General features: G+C 36.4%; 1 long non-coding RNA gene across 1 annotated transcript; it reads right to left on the bottom strand.

Moving 5' to 3' along the window:
- Positions 1–779: 779 nt before the first annotated feature.
- On the bottom strand, positions 780–22,175 carry LOC120778666. The gene is made up of 2 exons (XR_005705574.1): positions 21,688–22,175; positions 780–2,294 (listed from the first exon to the last, which is right to left on the bottom strand). It is a non-coding gene; the product is annotated as an uncharacterized LOC120778666 (long non-coding RNA).
- Between the last annotated feature and the right edge of the window lie 1,703 nt (positions 22,176–23,878).

Genomic DNA, 23,878 nt, shown 5'->3' with positions numbered 1-23,878 from the left:
TACAATATTTCTTTATAAAAAGTATAATTTATTTATTTAAAAAAATTCAAAATTTGAGTTCACATCTTTATTTATTTATTTATATATTTCAACATATGTTTTTCATTGAAGGCATATGCATTTTATGAGAACATATTAAATGCTTAGTAACTACTATCTACTATATAAGTTAGCACCCCACACATTTAAAAAGTATCATATGATGCATTGATATCATATGATACAAGGCAATAGAACACGCCACCAACTAAGTCGCTGAGAGTGCGACACGTGTAGTGACAACGTATGGGAAGCGCAGCGTCAACAAACGCCATACCCGTTGCATTGGCAAACGTAGGTTTAGAGTTAAGTGTAATTAATTGTAAAATTTAGTTCTTAAGCAGAATTCAATAAAGGAGCATAGCTCCCGAAAAATATTTTTTTTATAAAAAACTAAATAAAAGTTTTTAACTCATACAATTCTCATAATAATTCCAAAATATTTTTAATTATTTTTTTCTTTTACTTTTGCAGTGCACAAAGGATATACTGAATATTTTGAAAATATACAGCCACTAAGCTGCTCCAAAACTGTCAAAGGTTTTTCCAAATCTATAGAGTCATCACTTGTGAAGAAAGCACAAATTCTTCAACTATATTAAACAGGTAATAGCAATCAAGTCAACAGTAATTTTATAGCAGAAAACTGCTTAAGGAAGGAAGTCACATAGAAAATAATATTTATTAATTTATAATAGCGACCTTTTACAAATGATAAACATAAAATTTTATGGCATAAAGGAAAGGCGCCACCATAATAAATACTGGAGCTGACTACACGCTCGGCTTAGCGAGCGCTCATCAGCGCCAAAGAAAGGCGTTAGCGACTTTATGCGTATGAAACGTGTACAGCATAGATATTGATCAATAAATAAATTATTTTTTAGTTCATTATGATTTTATAAGATTTTAAATATTTAATATTGCATAATTTCTTCATGAACAAGTAAACTGTTTTCAGTTGAAAAATGCCATGAGAAGGTTTTAAATATAATCAATATTTTCCAATTTTGCAATTGGCCAACAAATAGAGATCGTACGATCCCAAAATTTTTAAACTCAACGCTTAACAAGTAGAAAGCGCTAAGTTGAAACAACTGCTTTTCGTCAGCTTTCCGTTTTAACTCAAACAAAGAATGTGTTAAAACAAACGCGATTGTAGCATCAACGGTTGAAATTAAAAGTTAAGTTTAAATAATTATTTTCAACAAAAAACTTAGTTTTGCAAAATATAATTAAAGGAATTTTATATATAATTATTAAAAAATAAAAAAAAAAATGATTTTTAAATCATTTGGAAGGGTACTACTTTTGACAGTTTGACAAATTGACAGTTTTTTTTATCAGTGGAACAAAAGTGTACCTATACCGTTAGTGTCATATATGTATGTTAAAAATAAATGTTGTAATAGTTGTAAACTAAAGTTGGACTAAACTTAGAAAAGCGTTCACTGTAAGTGAGTGTAAGTGGTTTCCTACCAAAAAATAAAGAATTTGCATTTAATAGTTTCTAAAATAAAGCACAGTGCGCCTAAAGTGCTTATGATTTACTACCAGTTGTCTGTCAGCAGCTGACAACTGACAAATGACAGCTAACAGCTGACAGCTTACAAATACTAGCTGACAACTGACATCTGATAATTTACAAATGACTACTAACAAATGACAGCTTACATATGACAGCTGACAAATGATAGCTGACAATTAACAAATGACAGCTGACAAATGACAGCTGAAAAATGATAGCTGATAAATTACAAGTACTAGCTGACAACTGACACCTGACAATGACAGCTTACAAATGACAAATGACAGCTGACAAATGACAAATGACAACTGACAAATTACAAATACTACACTGACAATTGACAAATGACTGCTGACAAATGACAGCTGGCAACTGACTAATGCCAGCTGACAACTGACAACTATCAAATGACAGCTGACAACTGACAGCTGGCAGTCTTATCTTCCTTCTATCACATGCTACAGCCAAGTAACTTAAAGTGGAGGGTTATTATCCAGTTCGTTACATGAATTCATTCAACTATATTCCAAAGTATACAGAACTTATTTTCTTTTTCGTATTCTGTTCGCACCAGAAGTCTAATACCGCATATGTCAACTTCTGGAACCGCAAATAAGACTGTCCATAATTATCTGTGACATTTGAGTGTATAGATTTTAATTTTTCAGCATTTCAAGGAATACTGCTTTGAGCTGTCCTTCAAAACTTCAGCCTTCAAATGGATATTCTGAAAAGAAAAAAAATTAATGAGTAAATAAAATAATATTATTAAGTAAAGAATAAAATAATATCATTATAATATGTACCTAAAATATATCACAAACAAGAAAATACCTTAACTTCGGCTATAATGTTCATCACAAGTTCAAGTATTCTTACAAGAACTCGATTTTGGTCGACTAATTTGTATAGCAGCTATACGATATAGGAGTCCGATCGAAACAATTTCTTAGGAGATTATGCTGTTACATTGAGGAATAGTCCAAGCCAAATTTCGTGAAAATATTTTATCAAAATCAAAAGTTTTCCATACAAGGAATCGGTCAGTTTGTATGGCAGCTGTAAGCTATAGTGAACCGATCTGAATAATTTCTTCGGGGATCTTATTATTCTCTTAGAAAATAATCTGTGACAAATTTCATGAAGTTATGTTGCGAAATAACAAAGTGCCTCATACAAGTACCTAATTTTGATTGGTCAGTTTGAATGGCAGCTGTATGTTTTAGGGATCCGATCTGTACAATTTACTCTGAGATTACAACGATGCTTTGGAGAATAATCTGTACGAAATTTCGTGAAAATATATATCAAAATAAAAACGTTTCCCATACAAGGACTTGAGTTGGATCAGTCAGTTTGTATGGCTGTATGCTGTAGTGGTGCTTCTTGGTTAGAAAATTTCTATAAAACTTGACTGGACCTAATTACAAATTATAAATAAAACATGTTTTAAGCATTCTATTAATGTACACAGATTCACCAATCCCAAGAGAGTAGCGAATCGAACAAATCAAAATTAAAAGTTTCAAAGGTTGTTGTAAACATTTTGATAGAAACCAGCAAGCAGTTAAGGTGCTTTTGCATAGAATTTAACTGGATAGCTTTTTTTTGAAGCTTTACGATGCAAAATTTTTATCAAGAGAACAGCTTTTTGGTTCAAGAGAAAACAACGGAACAACTTTTTGGTCTGTCCACTTAAATATCAACAGCTTTAACAACAACAGCTGAGCAGCGTATAAAATTCACGTCTTTACAACTGTCCAAGAATTTAGCCACTTCAATTATTACAACAAGCACATTAACACAATTGTGGTCAAAAAGTTGCGAACGTACAAAAGTCAAGCAGGGCAGCGGAAGTGGTCAAATGCGGCAGCAAGAAATTTGTGTGAAAAATACGGTAACAAGTACGCGCAGCACAATTTTCTGACTTGTGACCGCAACGCGAAAGCGTCGCTCAGTGGCTAGTCATTACTTTGATCACCAAAATTATTTTGCTTCCAAGCAATGACTTCTGCAGAAATGGCCCAACACTGTCACTACAAAGCTTTATGCTGTGTTATTGCTTTCTTCTGCGAGATTACTTGCTTAGCGGTTAAATAAGAAAGAAATATGTATGTATGTAATCAAATAGTTGTGTGCCTATTTTTACTGCATTTTAGACTTTCTGAGCTTCAGTGACTGAAAACTAACCTACTGGGCGTTTTGTGTGCTCGTAAATGAGCTGTAAATTGCCAGCATGGGCAGTCGACACACTTTATGACTTTGTTGTTGGAAAAAAATGTTTGAAAATAAACAGAAATAGTAGAAAGATAGCAGCGTCAAATCATCTTCCTCATTTCGTCGAACCACGACCAGCACGGCCATCAACATCAGCTGATGATCACCACGTCAATAAAATCAAGGAATTGGTGCTTAAGAATCGACGATTAAAAGCCAGAGACCTTATTGGCATCGTCGGAATATCGAAGGGATCAGTGACAACCATTTCAAAAGGTCATTTGGGTTCAAGAAAAGTGAAAGCACGATTGGTTCCAAAATCACTGAATTTTTTCAAAAAACAGCATCGTGTTAACGTCTCTAAAACAATCCTTTCCGACTATCAGGATGTATTGAAACGTATTATTACTGGCGTTGAGTCTTGGATCTATGCATAAGACCTGGAAACAGACAACCAATCGGCCGAATGACGTAGCAAAGTTGAGCCACGGCCAAAAAACCACGTCAAAGCAGGTCAAAAAAAATTAATCAAAGGTTATGTTAACAGTTTTCTTCGATTAACGAGTTGTGGTGCACTCCGAATTCCTTCCCACTGGCCAAATTGTCAACAAGGAATAGAATTTGAGTGTTATGCGTCATTTGCGCGCAGCTATTCGTAGAAAGCTGTCGAAATTAAGGGCAGACAACTTTTGGTTCTTGCAATACGATAATATACCGTCGCATACTGCATTGATTCTGCGTGAGTTTTTCACTAAATTTTCAACCAATATCGCGCCGCAACCAACGTATTCGCCAAATTTAGCTCGGTGTGACTTCTGACTGATCAGAAAGAACTCAAACGGCCCTTCCGTGGAAATCGTGTTGAGTCATTTGAAGACATTAAACTTGAGTCCCTACGCGCATTGAAGACTATTCCTCAAATTGACTTTAAAGTTTGAGGTTTCGAAAACATGTCGGCACAAGTCAAGGTGGATTACTTTGAGGGAAGCTACGTAGATTATGAAGAATAAATTAAGAATTTCAATATTATAAACAAAATCTTACTATTTTTTGCCCATATATGAAAAAATCAGCAATTTTAAAATCGTCTTCCATTTTTTTGTTTCAACTAAGTGCCTTCCCATGTCAACTCGCTTTAAGAATAAAGCCTGCTTAATTTATTTTATTTTAATAATATTTTTAACGCGCCATTTTTCTTAAAAGCAAAAACCAGTTAACCCGCCGAAGCATTCTAAGTAATCCGCACACGCGCGCAAAAGAAATCCTTTAAAAATATCATTAAATAAATCTACATATACGCTTAATTGAGTGCGCCGCACACACACACACACGCACACACTGAGCATAATAAAGTAGACCACAAAAAATTGCAACAAAAAGAGCGCAGTGACAACTCAATAAGTTGAAATTAATACCAGCAACATTGCCTTGCACTCGAAAGGATCAGCGAAAGGACAATAGCACGGAAAAAAGTAGAAAAAGAAAAAACAACAACAATAACAACAGAGAACGCAAACACACTTGCAACAAGAAGGCTTTGTTACAACGGCTGCTGCACATGTGTGCGGTTACTGTTTAATTGCGATTGTCCAGCGCTGCCGTTTGTCCGTCTGCCTGTCCCTCCAGCTGTCTATGCAACGCTCTCACTGCAGGTGTGTGTGTGTGTGTGTATGTGTTTGGGCAGCGACCTGCAATTAACCCATGAATGTGCGTCTATAATGCAATTAAAGGAGTTGGAGGCACACACACTCATACATTTAAACAGTTATATGTGTGTGTATGCGTGTGCAAGGGGCATGCGTGTCACACAGGTCGCCGCTATCGCGTTTTCACGCTCAATTATTATTAAATATTTTAAGTTTCGCATTTACATAATGAGCACGATTTCACGCGTCGCGCAAATGCCGACGGTGCCTACGCTTCGCATGTGTGCGTGGCATCGTAAAGCACGCTTAATTGGCGCACTGCAGCAGCGCCAGCTCGCCGGTGTGCTCTGGCGCTCGTGTGCTCGTCCCTAATGGGATTGCAATTATTTGTCGATAAAATGGAATTATATCGCATTTTTGCAATATTTGCCGTTTACACTTAATATGCTCACACTCACCGCTGTTTGTTTTATTGGAATTTTTTTTTATTTGTTGCATTTCAGTTTTTTTCCTTTGCTTTGGTTTAATGAGCAGCGATAAAGGCATACATTTAATTTTTTAATTATTCGGCATTAAAAATGTATTAATAATGTTTGCTTTAATGATTGTGTACGTTTTTTCCCGTTATTTATTTGATTATGTGTTAATGACTAAATTTGTATGCGAAATGCAGTAGGCGATTAAGTGGCCTGTAGGAAATTTTTGCGGCTCAAGAAAAATAGAATAAATTTCATTTATAGAAAATATGTGAACATAGTAGTATGTGAGGTGCCCTGTAGGAAATTATTTCGACTCAAGTTAAGTAAGATTGTTCATTTATAGAAAGTATAGGCAAATAGTAGTAAGTGAAGTGCCTTGTAGGAAATTTTTGCGGCTCAAGAAAAATAAAATAAATTTCATTTATAGAAAATATGTGGAAATAGTAGTATGTGAGGTGCCCTGTAGGAAATTATTGCGGCTCAAAAAAAATTAAAAAACTTTCATTTATAGAAAATATAGAAAAATAGTAGTAGGTGAGATGCCCTGTGGGAAACTATTGCGGCCCCAAAAATTAATTTAAAAAATTTACTTGTAGAGAATATATGAAAATAGTAGTAAGTGAAGTTCCTTGTAGGAAATTTTTGCGGCTCAAGATAAGTAAAATTGTTCATTTATAGAAAATATAGGAAAATAGTAGTAGGTGAGATGCCCTGTGGGAAATTATTGCGGCCCCAAAAATTAATTTAAAAAATTTATTTATAGAAAATATAAGAAAATAGTAGTAGGTGAGATGCCCTGTGGGAAATTATTGCGGCGCCAAAAATTAATTTAAAAAATTTACTTATAGAAAATATATGAAAATAGTAGTAATTGAAGTGCCCTGTAGGAAATTTTTGCGGCTCAGGAAAAATAGAAAAATTTCATTTATAGAAAATATGTGAAAATAGTAGTATGTGAGGGCCCTGTAGGAAATTTTTTCGGGTGAAGAAAAAAATAAAATAAAATAAAAATAAAACTTCATCTTGTGATGCTATCCAAGAATCAAGCCGTTTTTCGATGTCGTCTTGTGAATGGAACTGCTTGTAAGCCAGACCATATGCCATCGAACGGAGCAAATATGAATCAGTCAGTGTAATAAGTAACCGGCAAATGTATCAGATGGTGCAAGACTTCCCATTTAAGCATTTTAATATAGGATTTAACGGGTTTGGCAACGTGAGGCCGGGTGTTGTCATGCAGCAGTATCCCGTTTTCCTGCCTCTCCTGGTATTGAGGCTTTGAGGTCAAGAACAAATAATAAACGGACAGTGTAACATCTGGGGAATCTAGCGGATGGTGAAGGACAAGGAGCAGAATCAGGTGCTTCTTCTAGTATTAAGGTCATAAAGGACCCAAGTTCATTGTTTCTGAATCATTCCCCAGCGCATGTATGTAGTCAATTTGAAAAGACTTGGCGGCTGACTCCTAATGCTGAAGCAAGCTCTTCTTATGTTTGACACTGCTCCTTATCTAACAACATCTTCTATGCACCGTCTTCGAAGGTTATTGATCTTCCTTTACTCGAAAAGTCGCTAATATCAAAAGCGCCGCCTGTGAAGATCAAAACCAATTACAGCACATTTTTTCAAGCATTTCGGCCACCTTTTGTAGTTTCGAACGTACTTCTGTCGCCACCTTTTAGATTGAAAGTAGAAAATCAACACTTCGCAGACAAGTACACTCGGAATTTAGAAGAAACACTTCTCGAAACTGCGAAATAGTGAAAGCAGTAGTTCGACGGATAAAGAAGAACCCGCACCAACAATCTACCGTAACAATATTGTCGTCCCGCGAGTCGACCAAGTCGAGGTGAAAATAGCTTTAAGGTGGCTTAAGAACGACAAAGCCACAGGGGTTGATGTATTACCATATGAGCTGTTTATAGCCAGCGACAAAGTACTGACAAAGGACTTCTTCTAGATGCTTGATTTGATCGAATAAATACGTGTCCAATTATTGGAATATAAGCGTACTACGTCCCTGTCCACAAGAAGGGAGCGCCCACAGTCTGCGCTATTTATCGCAAAACCAGCCATCTTAGCATTTCAAAGTTAAGGACTTTGTATATCTGGGAACCAGCATAAGTACCACCAATAATGAAAGCCTGGAGATCAAGCGCTGAAGAACTTTTGCCAAGAGGTACTATTTTGGGACAAGTGGACAATTGAGAAGCAGATCCCTCTTTCTACGCACAAACATTTACTTTATAAGTCTCTAATTATTCAGATCCTATTATACGGCGCGGAAACATAGACTAAGAAAAACCGTGATGAAGTACTTGGAGCATTCGAGTGATCCGTAAGATCTTTGGGGCCGTCCGCGTGTGTGTGACGAAAATCAAAGAAGATGGTTAAGTGGATAAAAATCCAGCGAAGCCGACGACTGAACTGTTTTCCATAAAATTTTTGGAGCCGTTCGCGTATGCGAAGAAAATCGAAGAAGATTGAACCACGAACTGTATGTGCTCTAACGCGGAATGGATATAGTTAAGCGCATAAAAATCCGATGAATGCGCTGGTTAAGCCATTTCGTTCGCATGGGAGATAATGCTCCAGCAAAAAGCTTCTTCGACTCGAGAAGTATGGGTGGACAAGGGAAACAAGGACGACCCTGCATTGAATGAAAGGACCATTTGCTGCTCTTTGGATGTGCAACTGACATATTCTCGCAAAAGTTAGAGTCAAATGGGAAAGTTTTGTATTCTCGGCCCAGGCCGACACCGTTTGTAGTTGCAAAGACGAAGAGGTATTATGAAGATGTATTAGTGTAGCAGCTTTAAATTATTTCATAAGACCTCAAAGCAACTCCTCGTCGAAATTAACTTTAAATAGGAAAGAAACTACATACTTACATACAAATGTATGTAGTTCTGAAGAAAACATTGGAAACCCTATGTATATATAAACATACAAATTATTCCCGCAGTTTTTGAGCTATCGATCTGAAATTTGACACAGATCTTTTACTTCGCGAGAAGTGGCGTATTAGTCAAAACTGCTACTATCGGTTCACTATAGCATATAGCTGTCATACAAACTGAACGATCGGAATTAAATGCTTGTATGAAAAACTTTTTTATTAGACACAATATTTTCACGAAATTTAGCATGGATTATTTTGTAATAATTATTAATGTAATTTTTCAGATCGGACCACTATAGCATATAGCTGCCATACAAATTGATTGATCATAATCATGTCTCTGTATGGAAAACTTTTTTATTTGACAAGTTATCTTCTCCAAATTTGACACAGATTATTTTCCTAGGCAACGCTATAATATCCGAAGGAATGGTTCCGATCGGTCACCTATAGCATATGGCTGCCAAACAAACTGAACCATCAAGGTCAAGTTATTATATGAGAAACTTTTTATTTGACGAAATATCTTCACGAAATTTTGAATATATTATTATACTAAGTAACGGTAAAATCTTCATAAAAATTTTTCAGATCAGACCACTATAGCATATAGCTGCCGTACAAACTGAACGAGCAAAATTTAACTGTAGTTAGCTACATAGAAACATTTTTATTTGTTAAGGGTATTATAACTTCAGTACAACCCTACTTGAAGTTTTTGCTTGTTTTTGTCTTATTTTGACTTCATCTAATATTCAAATAATATTTAGCGTTATAGCTATCTTCTTCTACAATCATAAATATTTCGCACTACTTAAGCACACCACAGTAGACACTTTTATTACTTCAAATTACGCGCTCGTAACTACTCAAATGATAAATTATTCTTGAAAACCCTCCCACTTATCCCTTCATCTTACGACAGCAACTTCAGGAAAACCTCTCTCACTTCACACTCCCTCTCCCAGTAGTAAGCATGCACACGATTACTTTAAGGATGCAACCAACCTTTGACTGCTACATTCTAATGAATAAAAAAAATTCAAAATAATTCAAAAAAACTGTATGTGAATGCTTCTGCTTACTAAGTATGAGCATGTCTGATGATTTCACTTTTTTCACGCTTGCTCGAGGAGAAAATAAATTTAAATAAAATAGCTAAGGCAGATAATGAGATGCTCGAGCAAGCGGCGAGGCAGAAATAAAAAAACCGTTAGCAATTGGCGAAGAAATGCACAAAAATTTATTTGTGCCACACTCATCCACACATACTCAGTGGCACACATGCAAATTGCCAACTGTTAACTCACTTGCAGATATCCTTCAAAAAATTCAAATGAAAGCGCTGCGAGTTCGAGCCCGCTGACTAGTTGCTTGTTGAGGCGCTGCTTTGAATCGCCGCTGCTCGGCTACGCGGCCGCTTGGCACTTTGCCATGCCTTTTGCCTATTTCCTCTGATACAAAGCGAATTTTTTCCACATTCACCGAATCCACATATATTCTTTTCACATAAATTTAGCTCTACTCTGCGGCTGTGCAGCAGCTCGCTACCGGTAACACACACCACCCCACGTTTCAGCCAGTACTTGCCGCTAAACTAACGAAAGCTACCTGCCACCAGCTTACTCGACTTCCAACCATGCCTTAGCTTGCCTGCCTGCTTCACGCCTTTGCTTTTTGTTGTTGTTGCACAACGCTCCGCCCCAGGCTTATTATGAGTTTTTAGCTTGCCTTTGGGAATTTTTCAATTTTTAAGCCGGAAATCTACTTTCAATTGTTTGCCTACGCCGCTGCTTGCCGGGCTCCAAGGCTCCAAGACTGCATTTGTGCAACTCCCGCTCCCAATCGGTCAGGTGTGCACGTAGGTGTTGCTCATTTTTCTACTCGCAGCTGCGCTCGTTGCCGCCTACAGCCTTCTGAAGTGTAAATATTTTCACAGAAGGTGTAAATAAAATCTTGTAGATTGCGCTGCGCTGCCGTGCGTTGTCTCGGCTGTGGGCTACGGTTGCAAGGCGCGCGCATTTGTTGGCCTAGCGTTCGGGGAGTTTAACGGTGCAAATGTTTCAATTTCTCAAATGAAGTTGCTCGCTTCGTTTTGCTGCTTCTGCTGCTGCCTTTTCATTTCTTTACTTAAATTCCATTTCATATATATTTATTTATTTTGTTTGCTCAATCGCTTTATTTCTTGATATCTTTGCAAATTTTTCTATCCCTTCAGCTTGCCGCATGGCTTCTTGAGCGCGTACAATACTCGCCACTTCGCTTTACTGCTGTCTCGCCTGCTTCCTCTGTCCTCGTCCGCCTTGCCACCGCTACTTAGCTTTTGTAAACAAATTAAATTTTATTAATGCGCAAGGATAAACACTTCAATGCTTAAGCAGCGGCATGGCGGTGTACATCTATCTCTATATATATTTATATAATAATATATATCCGCTCCTCAACCCCAACACAAAGCTGCAGTGCTATTGTTATCCTTCCACAATCTTATTGGTTGATATTTAATAATAAGCACATAAAGCAAGCAAAGCTGTTGAATGGCCCGAAGGATAGCGCTCAAATGAAATTTGAAGAGTTCTCATTCTTTGCAATTATTAAAGCGAATGGAGTTTCAATTGAAAGGGTATGGCTTCCTTTCTTTCCCCAACTTCGAATGTGGTTGTATCAAATTACTTTGGTAAATTCATGCTAGTATTCTTTTATTTATTTTTAAATGGATTCTAACAAGTTCTCAGACGGAACTTGATATATTCTGAATCAGAAAATCTTTTTTTTTTTAATACAGATACCTTTGAAGGTAAAATCTATGCTGTTCTGAAGTAAATATTTTTGACAAAAGTTGCTGGAATATCATTCAGTCTAAAATCCCAATCGATCGAGGTTTTTCATTCAAATTCTTTTATGCTTTGTTAGGATTCGAAAGCCTTTTCTCATAACTCCCCAAAATTTGATTGGCCAGCTCTATGCTCACTAAAATTTTTTTAAGAAGTTTGCAAGAAGGAATTCTCTTTTTACGGTAAACAATCTAATATACATACATAGATGAAGTTCAGTTGCTAGGTCCAAGCGGAGTAGTCATCATTTAGGATGCCTGCGCTTGACTCGAATTTTAACAGGCTCTGCGACCTCACTATCGATACCTCTTTCAGTGTATCATCCCGGGCAACCCCAGATGCTTTCAGCATAGTCTCGCCAATGCGGAACAAGTGTACAAGAGATGATGCATTGTTTCCCTGGCGACCTGCTCTAGACATCTGCTGAAGTCTTCTCGAACTGTCAGCCACATCTTGCGGACGTTTAGTATTTTCATAATATTCCCACAGTCTCTTCTATCGAGTGCCAATAGAAACTTTGTTTACTTCCGATCTACTGTTTTGCACATGACTTTTGAAGTTTTGCACCCAGGTAGCTCGTTCTATCGGGTTCTGATTTCTCTACCAAGCTTCTGTCGAGATCGTCGTATAGTCGCTACATGGGTTTCCCAATGTTGGATTACGTTTTCGTATGTTATCCGTACACCATTCTTGACAAACTCGTCCACTATTTCATTGCCCTCGTTGTCTTTGTGGTTTGGCACACAGTGGAAGTGAAGTTGCTTGCTTCTGGCAACACTTTCCACTGCTGCCCTGTTTCCCAAGACACTTCTGGCCGATATGCGATACGAGGTTACTGCCTTGATTGCTGCTTGGCTGTTTACGTGGATATTGACTCCAGAATTGCCTGCAGGTGCATTAGAGACCAGCTCCGCATCTTTCGCAATAGCAAAGACCTCAGCTTGAAATATACTGCAGTGGTCCGGCAACTTAAAATATTGCCTTATGCCTAACTCTGGACAGTATATACCCGCACCAACTCCATCGTCCACTTTCGAGCCATACAGAGTTTAGTCATTTTTCTGATAGTCTCATGTATGTGATAGTCTCATGTACTCAATACATTTCATTGCGACATTTTCTGTAATGATATCAATTACTTAAATACAAGTATATACCCAAAATTGTCAAAGAATATCTGGCGTCCACCTACAACAACATTTCGTAGCTGTTATATAACTCACTTAAAATGGAACGTCTTAATGTTAAACTTCGGCGTTAGTAAATAACATTAAACCGAATTACATTAAAAACTTAAAATATTTGCATTACACTTGACTTCAGCCGCGCAGTTCGTCGCTCAAAACTGAATTCGGTCCAAGAACACGCGTTCCGAAGTGCACGGGTTAGCGAGTGCGAGCGCAAACTAGTCGGCAGTACTCAAGCGTAGAGTTAAGGCCACGGCTCAACTGAAGAAGTAGAAAAACACTCAACTGCTAACCTTTAAGTGTTGGCAACTTTAATGGCATAGCGGCTTAAAAGTATGAAATTCCCAACAAAATGTTGTTTTACATTAGCAATATCAGAGTACTAAAAAGGGGGGAGAAAGTAGAGAAAGACACTAAGTGCCTCAAAGCCGCTAGTGTGTTGAGTTTGAGTGTCAGTAGTTGGCTTGCTGCACTCGTCAAAATTTCATAGCCTCAACAGTCGCAATATAATTTTCCTCAAGTTACTGCTACTCCCACCAACTCTCCTTAGCACTTCCTTCGTTGATTTGTAGATTGTAAATTTGCTGGTTTGTTTGTCGATTGTCTGTGATTTGCTCGCTGAATGTTTCTTGCAATTTTTAATATACATAATTTCATTAAATAAATGCCTTTCTGTCTTTGCGCAGTCAGTGGACGCCGCGTCCTTTTACTTACATTTCAATTGTTCTGCGCTGTTTCCTGCGCGTGTCTATGGGCATTTTGGCCTTTTAGTCAAATTAACATAATTTATAAGCAGATTTTGTAGTTGAGTTCATTCTGTTTATTTCATAGACGCTTATTGTTTTCGGTGAAGAGATGCCTTTCTAAAACTTATTCTTAATTTGATACTTTTTTGTTTCTGTTTAAATGTTATTCAAATCAGTCTTAGTCAAGCAATTAAGGAATTGTAAATTTTTGGACTCAAACTTGAACTAAGATATAGAGAGAAGCGTTGTTATGGAGACTGGAAATGCATCACTGATTCATTTAAAAGTAACTTTACTAGTAAAGACTTAATTTGAAAACATTTAAGATTCACTTTACCAAAAAAAAAATTAATTTGAAAACATTTAAGTGTAACTTTAGTGATCAAATTTTAATTTGAAAACGCAAATATTATAACTCAAGCAATAATTTAGTTGTCAGTACATATATTTGACAGTTTTCGCAAAAAATTCTCGACAAAATCTGCTTAGGAACTACATATGTATATGGTGGCTTTCATTGAGCAGGAGTGGATCGTTTGATCAAAACCTCGCGCTCAAACTGAAAATTAAAAAAAAAACCCGTACTGTAGAAAGAAACACCAAAACAACATCTAGAGATCTCACAGATCGAGCTGAGGGCTACTATAGCCAACTTCTAAATTTTCAGTAAACTGATAAAACTAAATTATTAAAAATCAAACCGTAAAAGAAAACCCCAAAGCACTCCCAAGAGATCTCAATAGCTGAATTAAAGACCACTACAGACAGCTTCTGGACTATCAAAAAATATACACAAAAATAATATGTATATAATCAGAAAAGCTAAGCCTTGTCTATAAGACGATCTGGACATGCGAAGGAATATCAAAATGCGTGGGAACGATCTGTTATACGTGGGTGCAAAACTGCAAAAGTCTTGAGTACAACGATAAACCAAAAATATACAAAATTTATATTGACTCTCGATAAAAGGAACTGTAAGAAATAGATCAGAATACCCATTGGTATCAGGCTGGTGGCAGCACTCGTCTACAGAATGGGATTAACAGATAGAGTAGACTGTAGAAAATGTGAAAATGAAGAGCAAGTCGCCAGGGGAACAATGAAGCACTACAGTGTATCTGTACCACATTGGTAAGGCCGCGTTTTATGCATTTAGTTATGAGACACTATCGTGAGTAAGGCCACAGATTCTGTTGAAATTCGCGTCTAGTGCAGACATACTCAAGGATAACTACTCCTCATAGACTTCGTAACGGAACTGCAACTGACATTGCGAAGAACCGAAACTGGTCTATGAGTGGCTCATTAGCCTACCAGACAAAGCTAATCTAACCTTACCCAATATTTAATCGCACAACTCGATAAAGACTAAAGTATATAGATCATTTATAGAACCCCAGGAGCAGTAAAAACACTTTTCTTCAAGAGCAATTAGTTCTACACGCCGTTTTTGCGGTTGCTCTGATATTTATTTGGAAGTTACGGAAAGGTTTTCTTAATTAGACGAATTTAGTAAATTTCGTCTTTTTATACCACTTTCTATACTCGTGACTGCCGCAGGAAAATCAATCATCTAGGATTCTAAGTTTGACGTGGTGAACGCAGTGAACTCCCAAAAGAGTTTGCTAACGACGAAAACATCAAACGTCCACAAAGTAGTTTTGGATGACCGTTAAATGAAGTTGCTTTAGATAGCAGACGCTTTAAAGATATCAACTAATCGAATTAATCATATCATTCACGAATATTTGGGTATGAGAAAGCTCTGAGCAAAGTAGAGTCGCTCAACCTCAACTACGAGGTGATGATGCGGAGCATTGTTTGGAGATGTTTAAGCGTAATAAAGCCGACTTTTTTGCGTCGATATGTGACAATGGATGAATCTTGGCGTAAGAAAGTACGAAATCGCCGAAAAACGGTCGCATTTGTAGAAGAAGAAAATGCGTTTTCACCAGAAGTCAGTGATAACGATAGCAAACACTCATGAATATTGCTTACATATCCTATGTTATCTCCACATTTGGCCCCTAGCGACTATTACCTGTGCTCGGATCTCAAAAGATCGCTCCCTGTGAAGAAAATTTCGTCGAATGATGAGGTTATGGTCTAAACTGAGGCCTATTTTGAAGCAAGGGACAAAAACAAAAAATAGTATCGAAAAGTTGGAGCGTCGCTATAATCAATATATCACCTTTGAATGGAACTACATACATATGTATGTATGTTTAATAAAAAAAAAACGAATTTTGCTTAAATAATGTGTTTAACTATGGTAGGCTGGGCACTTTTCAATTGACCTGTTACATTGTCAAATAATTACCAATACTAGATCCTGATTTGGAGTTCAGTTTGTATGGCAGCCATATGCTATCGAATGGCGATATTGACGTTTACGACCTATAAGCAGCTTCTTGAGTAGAAAAGGACGTCAGCAAAATTTCAGACATGGAACTCTATATTTTATCTTCGGGGCCTGAGCAGGGATAGTCGGGATAGCTCTTAGAATCTTAGTTCGAGCAGGGTGTACTCCTAATTTATATCCTATAAAGTGATGGAAAAGTTCGCTTATATGCATATAGAAAAACGGACAGCTAAATGGGCAAGCCTAAATGGACTCAGCTCGTCAAGCTGATCGTTTATATTTATTATTTTTAGAGTCTCCAACGTTTAATTCTAAGTATTACAAACTTCGTAGCGTATCTCGGGTATCAACAAAATTCACTTCAAACTTCTGGTGACTCACCAATAACAGCTAGCGACAAGTTCGCTTCTAAATTGCCAATTTTGTACGCAAATTGACTGAGAATTCAATTAAAGAACAATTTATGCCCAATTCAAAAATAATGCTAAATACATAGTTTACGAAGAATATCAGAGTACACGAACCGCAAAAGAATTGTAGCAATCTTAAGTCTTTGGCTGCCTACTTAGCAACGAAGAAGCGAAAGTAACAAGGGAGATGGAAAGAGCGAGGGAGAATGAAGCGGCGAAGCGATAGCAGCAGCGGCAGCGGCAGCATAGATAATGAGAAAACCCGGATGATGTTGAGTGAAAACCATCACAGAATTTTAATTACATGTGGAGGAAGGAAAAAAAGGTGTAAATTTTATAAACAGTTAAGAATTAGAAAAAAAGGAGGAGGCAATGTTGGGGAATAAATTGGAAAAAAGTGTAATAAAAACACGCGAAATTGTCAATGTGTTAGAAAAATTAAAAACTCATGCACAAACAGTTAATTATGTGCGGCTGTGTGTGTGTTTGTATATGTGTCTTCATGTGTATCTGCAGGAGTGTCTTTATGCGTGCCTTTAAGTGTTTCTGTGTCTTTATGTGTGTGTGTATTTAATATGTTGTGTGCGCGTCGAACATAAATTGGTTAAGATGTGTTACAGCGCGATCAGCGCATGAAAAATGAACTGAGAAAGGGTAGCTGATAATAAAAGTAAATAATAAAGATGGTTACCGGGCGATAGAAAGTTCAACGGAAGCGTGATATGACTTTTTAAAGGCGGCAACAACAACATCCAACCAACTATATAAACTTTTTTGTGTATGTATGTCTAGTATATAGGCATATGAGCGCTATTATGTATGCAGAACTGCGTTGTCACGTGATTTGCCATGCCACAGCGGTTTTTCGGCGTAACAAAATTTGATTTGTGTCTAGAAAAACGACAGACAAGCGCGAGACTCGAACGCCATGCAGCGCTATATGCGTACATATGTATATGTATATGTAACTATGTACGTATGTGTGTATATGTATATGTACTTATGTGTGTATAATGCATGTGTGATCAGCCAACACTGATATGAAAGTCGGATAACAAAAAGACCGGATGACTGTCACTTTTTCCAGCAAACTATTTAACAGCCCAACCAAGCGTACTTAAGTGCCACTGTGTATAATGAGTGCATATGTATGTACATACATATGTGTATCTACGAATATATTTGGATATGCGTTCTTGTACTCTTACACTGTCCCACCGCAACCTTTTCCTGACTGTCAATGACCTCTACACTCCATTAGGTTTTGTATAACATTGCTGTGCCGTGAAACAACTCAATTTTGAATGACATTAATCATTAGCATTTCTTTTCGTCACTTGTCTATATTTCTACATATGAGTACTTTACACACTCGGCCTCACAGCACTACCAAGTGTCGCACAATTAGCGCAATGTGGCACATGTAGCTTCACTGCTTCATTTATAATACACTACACAGCTACCATATACATACATATGTATATACTTATATAGTATACCACACGCTATGTATGTGTGTTCATGCCACATTTTCGAGACCAGCTTACTTCTTCTTCTTCCTTTTATTGGCGTAGACACCGCTTACTACAATTGTTGAATATTTAATTTCATTTCAATTAAACTTTTGTTGTATTTAACTGCAAATTTCGGTGGAAATTTGTGGTATAACGTTCATTCTTTATTTATTTTTATTTCAGCTCAGACAATGTTTTATGCAAATAAGCACGTGAAATGCTCGATAAAACCTTTTGTTTTTAATTTCCTGCACAGCTTATTGTTCGAAAATGTTTTTTACACACTATTTATCGTCTTTCTTACTTGTATATAGTACCGGTAAACTTTAGCTAAATTTTTCAATTTTCGAGCGACCTTTGTTTTAACTATTTCACAGCGTTTCTGGCCACAGCACGCTGTTAGCGCTCTATGGTATACGTATAAGCTATACAGTGCATATGTATGTCTATGCACTGCTATCAATGAGAACCACACGAATAACCGCCATTTCGCAAGGAAAACATACAAAACTTGAATGAGAATATTATACCATATAGTATACATATAAAAATTTGAGTTAGAATATTAAATATCATATGTGAAAGGTAAACCACACAATATTCAGTTAAACGAGATGAAAATTAACGCGAAAAAATTAATTTCCAGAACGAAAGTTAACTAACCCAAACCTAACCTACACTAATTTTTCTCATACTATTCCTAAAGCTCAAATTCGAGCTCTAAATCACCACTACTAACAACGGAGAAATACTTCTAAAATCTAAAAGAAACTTCGTAAAGGAGAAATATAAGGATACCAAGACGTTTTCAAAGACATTTATGCGAAGATTCAACCAAGGAGAACACAAAGCGTATACGGTATATCTGAATCATATTTATGCTTGGTTTAAAAGTGTAAGCTTATGAAGATATACTTTTAAAATTTTAATACATTCCTGTAAAATAGATAAGAATGTATCGTTTCAAAGTTTTTCTAACCTCAAACTTATTATTGGTATATATAAATACTCAGAAGTCAGAACTGTAGTATCTAAAGTGTATCGAAGCCAAAGTCAAAAGCCAACGACAGAGTATGCAGTTATATCAGATGAAAATTATCTCCAAGACATAAGTTTCTGATACTGACGTACTTTGCGAATACCTCAAATTATAAGATAACGACTAGTATGAGCAATAACTAACTTAAACCTAACTTAATTCTATCCTAAACCTAACCTTTTTCTCATACTTTAGAAATATGAAGAACTAAATCACCGTAACTATATTCGAAGAAATGCTTCCAAAATCTGAAAGAAACTTCATAACCCAGAAATATTAGAATTCCAAGACAATTTCATGCATAAGCAGGGAGCTATCCTAATAGTATATAAAATATTATTTATTCAAAGCCCCTCCCGAAGAGCAAAGTGAATATATCTGAATCTTGGTTTATATGGTATATGTAAGCTTCAAAAATATATTTTGAAAATATTGTAGATTTTTGAAAAATATCTTAAAAGCATAGTTTCAAGCTTAGTTCTAACCTCAAACTTATTTCTTGGGAGCAAAAGTGTTTCCATATAGAATTGTGTTGTAGGTAGGTGTACTTAACCCTGGACGTGCTTTGTTAGTCGATTCGACTAACAATCATCGTGTTTTGCAAACTTTGCTTTAATCTGAGTATGATGTATTGAGGACAAGACGAGCTTCAGAGATACAAACTCAAACTTTCATTTATATATCGTTAGAAGACAATTCTTCTACGAACTCTATGGAGGACTAGTTCCTTAATAAACTTTCATTTATGTAATATTATAAGACATCTCTTCTGCGACCTTTTATCGCCGTTAATAAAGCGAAGGGGAAAACTCATAGCAGGCAAATATTATCTTAGATCCTACGACACTTTCTGCAAAACTTTACGAAGACACTCAAAAAATAATTCTGGACGAAATGTACGCTGATATTACTTTTCGAAGATTTAGTGACATCAATCCCAATGAAAACAATTAAGATTGAGCACACATTTTTTTGCTTATAAAAAATTTGGTCAAACAAACAAATAGCCCTAGAATGGTGCCCAAATATAAATAATCTCACTAAAATTAAATGAATTCAGTGTTTTTAAAGGGTATTTGCATAAACTCATTTATAGTTTCTTTTAATTCTTTGATGAATAATAATAAAATTCGCTAAGTAAAATAAGCCTTTTAGTCGATTTATTTCGGGGTCGATATGACCCAACATCAACTTCGAAGGGTTAAGTCTAAAGTTTAGAAAACCATAATTATGTGTTGAACACGGTACGTTAGTTTGCCACGATGTGCGTAATACCCAAAAGAAAACTTCGGAGAAAGTATGTAAGTATGTATGTAAATGATCAGCAGAACGAGTTACATATGTACATATGTCGATTTAGAAATGTTCGTCTGTATGTACGCGAACCAGCCCCTCAGTTTTTTGAGATACCAGTCTGAAATTTTACACAGGTCATTTTCTCATCCAGAAGCTGCTTATTTTTTGAAACCTTTTATATCGGACAACTATAGCATACAGATGTTATACAAACTGAACGATCGGAATGAAGTATTTGTAAGGAAAACTTTTTCATTTAACGAGATATCTTCAAGAAATTTGGCACGGGTTATTTTTAAAAGCAGCACCACAAGATCTGAAGAAATTGTTCAAATCAAAGAACTAGAACCGTTAGCTGTCATACAAACTGAATGATCGAAAGCTAGTCCTTGTATGGAAAACTTTTTTATTTAATAAGTTATCTTTACGAAACTTGACACAGAGTATTCTTGAAGATATGGCTATAATCTCTGTAGAAATTGTTCAGATCGGACCACTTTAGCATATAGCTGCCATACAAGCTGGTTGATCAAAATCAAGAACTTGTATAGAAAACTTTTTTTTTTTGAAAAGGCAGCTTCACGAAACTCAGCTCGAAGACATCGGACCACTATAGCATATGATTGCCATACAAATTGGACAATCAAACTCAAGTCCTTACTCGGAAACTTTTTTATTAGACAAGGTATATTTAAGAAATTTGGCATACGTAATGTAATAACGTAATATGTATGTAATAATTCAAAGAACTACTATAATCTCCGAAGAATTTGTTTAGATCGGATTAATATAGCATATATCTTCCATATAAATTGACCCCTCAAACTCAAGTCCTTGTATGGAAAACTCTTTTATTTAAAACTTTATCTTCACGAAACTTGGCAGAAATTATTTTGTAAGACATGACATTTGTAATCTCCCTAGAAACTATTCAAATCTGATCACCATAGCAGATAGCTGCCATATAAAGTGACCCATCAAAATCATAATAAAGATCTTTTTATACCCTTTTATGATATAAAAAACATTTGGCTTAAGGAAAAATATTCTTTAAATAGCAAACTCAGCGAATTTATGTCAAAAAACGTACTTTCATAATTTTTTAATCACCTACATACATATCTAAAACTAATAGATTTGCTTAATCCAAACTAATTCTCCGATTTATTGATTTTTTACAGCGATTTTAATTTCAAAAACCACTCAGCCAACGAAACTATTTCGAACTAAAAAAAATAAATCGAAAAATTTTGAAATGTACTAAAAAACGCACACTTGCCTGCCATTTGCCAAACTAAAAATAAATGTTAAGCAAACATACACTAATCAATCATGACACTGTGTCACGACTTGATAGCGAGAACATTTTTTGAAAAAATAAATTGGAAAAAAAACTTACAAAAATAATAGTCAGCCAGCAAATACAAACAGTAGAGAAAAAATCTGAGGAAAATTCAATTTTTGTATTTTCAACAAAACACTTACCCGAAGCAGCAACGCCGCGCCACGTCCCGCCAGCGTACGTGACACGTACGAATGTTTACCCAAACAAATCGCCAAGCCTTGCCACACAACACAACGCGTCACGCGCCTGTGTCTGCCCGGCCGCTGGCGTTGGTTTTGCCCCTTGACGACGCTGGGCAGCGCTCCACAGCGCACTGCTGCTAACCGTTTAACTGATCGTGAAGCGCGGCGCACATGTGCCCATGTGTGTATGTGCGCGCCGAGTGTGTTTACGAATTCAACGGCTGAATGAATGCAAAAGTAGCGCTAGCGACTCGCTATTTGTATGGCACTGCTGTTGTTGTTGCTGCTGTTGTTGTAAGCATTCATACATTTGACGCGATCACTGTTGAATTGCTAGCTTGTTGGCGCAGCTACTGGTGGTGATGGTTTTGCTATTGTTGTTGTTGCTATTGTAGTCATCATTGTTGTTGTTGTTGCTATTGTTGTCATCATTGTTGTTGGTGCTGCTATTGTTTGATATAGCTGTTGTTGTTCTTGGTATTGTTGTTGTAGTTGCTATTGTTGTTTTTTTTGTTGTTTCTCGTCTTGTTACGTTCAGTGTTCACGACTTATCAGCACCTGACCTTTCAACACTGCATAACAACACAACTATGCGGTTTTTACTTTGCTGTTTTCGAAAAAAACTCTCGACGTGCTGTTGTTGTTGTAGAGTTTATTGTTGTTTTTTGCTTCATCATGAGGCAGTTCGCTGGCTTTTATAAATATTTACATGGCCCGGCATGAATAGCGAGTACGTTGGAGCGCGAGGAGCGCCAGTGATCCGACTAGGCTGAAGTTTCAAGAACAACTGACGTTTCGAGGCGTAAAAAGTCTGCATAAAAATTGTAGATTTTTAGAAATGCACATACAAATGCTTGTACTCACTTATATGCACACATATGTACCTATGTGTATGTGTTAACGTTAATGAGCATTACATAGAATGCGCTTATCGGCAGACAGACATAGCAAATGTATACAAACATATTTACAAAACGAGCTCTGTAGTTATGTACATACATATGTATGTATATATGGTATATGCATGCAACATGTGCTCAGTGCAGCGCACAAACATTTAGCAGCAAAAAAAAAATTATTTAGTTCAAATTTCAGCCGATCTCGCAGCGGCAAAGCTAATATTTGTGCGCGGCGCGAGTGTGAAAACATTGAAACTTGCCGCACGATCGTAATTTCTTGTGTACATACACATACATACATACCGATCTATGAGCCTACACAAAAATGTCTACGCCATGCCTTTACGGTTGTATTTCGATAAGCTTGTAAATATTTGCACATGTTGCCTACGAATTCGGCGATAATAATGACACATGAATGAGAAACTTGATTGGAGCAGTTATTTGTATGTAAAGAATACGCCAAATGGCACATAACTGCATTAGGGGTATGCTTAAAGAGAGCAGAAACTATTTGATAGTGTAGCGGAGTGTACTAAGTTTGCCACAATGTTTGTAAAACGCAAAAAGAAACTTCAGAGACCCTATAAATATACATATATGTATATATGTAAGTATATAAAGGATCGGCTGAGTCCAGCCTCGTTCGTCTCTCCCGTTATATACGCGAACCAGCTCCTCAGTTTTTGAGAAATCAATCTGAAATTTTGCACTAAATGAAACCCTTGTAAGGAACACTTTTTTATATGAAAACTATGAAATGTTGCACGGATTATTGTCCGAAGTATCGCTACAATCGCTACAATATCGGAATTGCTATACAAACTGTTCGGTCAAGATCCAGTCAATGGAAAACTCAATTAAGCATGGAAAACTTTTTTATTTACCAATAAATCTTTTCGAAACTAGTTCCAAACCAGTTGTAACTGATTACTGACGGCTAGAGACCCAACTTAAATCTGACAGAGTTGCAAAATGCGTGCCCATATATTTTTAAACAAGTATTCTGCACAAATTTCAGATTAAATTTCAAATGAAAAGCAACCAGTTTTTAAATGGTCTCTGTTCTGGAACTAGTTTGCAACTTGTTCAAAAGTTACTACTTCATCCGAAAAAAAATATTTTTCTTAATTTTGAAAAAAAAAAATAAAAATGTTCTGTTTTTCATATAATTTGAAACTAGTACGAAAGTAACTACTTCAGCTGAAAAAAAAGTATTTATTTTAGCGTTAAGAATTGCACTATCTAAG

This window comes from Bactrocera tryoni, chromosome 5 (assembly GCF_016617805.1).
Source record: "Bactrocera tryoni isolate S06 chromosome 5, CSIRO_BtryS06_freeze2, whole genome shotgun sequence".
Lineage (NCBI taxonomy): Eukaryota > Metazoa > Arthropoda > Insecta > Diptera > Tephritidae > Bactrocera > Bactrocera tryoni.
This window is presented reverse-complemented; position numbering and strand designations above follow the sequence as displayed.